The sequence below is a fragment of the Cyprinodon variegatus genome, unplaced genomic scaffold (assembly GCF_000732505.1).
Source record: "Cyprinodon variegatus isolate N-32 unplaced genomic scaffold, C_variegatus-1.0 Scaffold50, whole genome shotgun sequence".
Taxonomy (NCBI): domain Eukaryota; kingdom Metazoa; phylum Chordata; class Actinopteri; order Cyprinodontiformes; family Cyprinodontidae; genus Cyprinodon; species Cyprinodon variegatus.
The window spans coordinates 184,515-185,232 of NW_015150503.1; positions in this window are offsets into that span (position 1 = coordinate 184,515).

Below are 718 nucleotides of genomic sequence, written 5' to 3' on the forward strand. Positions count from 1 at the left end.
AATTACTTCAACGGAAGGTTTCCAGATGGATATGCGGAGAAAATCCATCTGGCGGAGTCAGGTTAGCTTGATGTTACCAGTGACAGGTAACACTCAGGTGAAGGTTGACTGGCCTACTGCTCCTTTTATGTTGCTTGAAGAGTGAAATTGATAAGCAGAAGCACTGCACCTGTTGGAAGGTGCAGTGACGGTGTTCTGTCAGATGAGCATATCTGGTAAGACCAGCATATCCATAGTCAAAACCTGTTTATCCCTTTAGATTTGAACGAAAAATACAATTTAAACCACCTCAACGGGCGTGTATCCCTTTATTCATGTACAAAAACAATTTAATTACTTACTTTTTGGTGCTTTTTGAAGTGTATGGCAATCTGACCCTAAATTATATTTTTGGGACATGACTAAAGGGATACACGCCCGTCGAGGTAGTTTAAAGTGTATTCCTCGTACAAAACTAAAGGGATAAACGCAAATCTGATGACTATGGGTATGCTGGTCTGACAGAACACCGGAAAACCCATCCCAGCAACCAGCTGACATAAGGCCCTCTGGTGGAGAGGCTGTGGAGCTGAACCAGGAAAAGCACAACATAAAAAACAAAAACCCATTTTCTGACACACAGGATGGCAGCGAACAGCTGGTTCCCCCCATTGTAATTTTTACAAGTTTGTTATTGTTCCTTTTTATCCTCAGCTTGTCTTCACCAAACATACAAAGC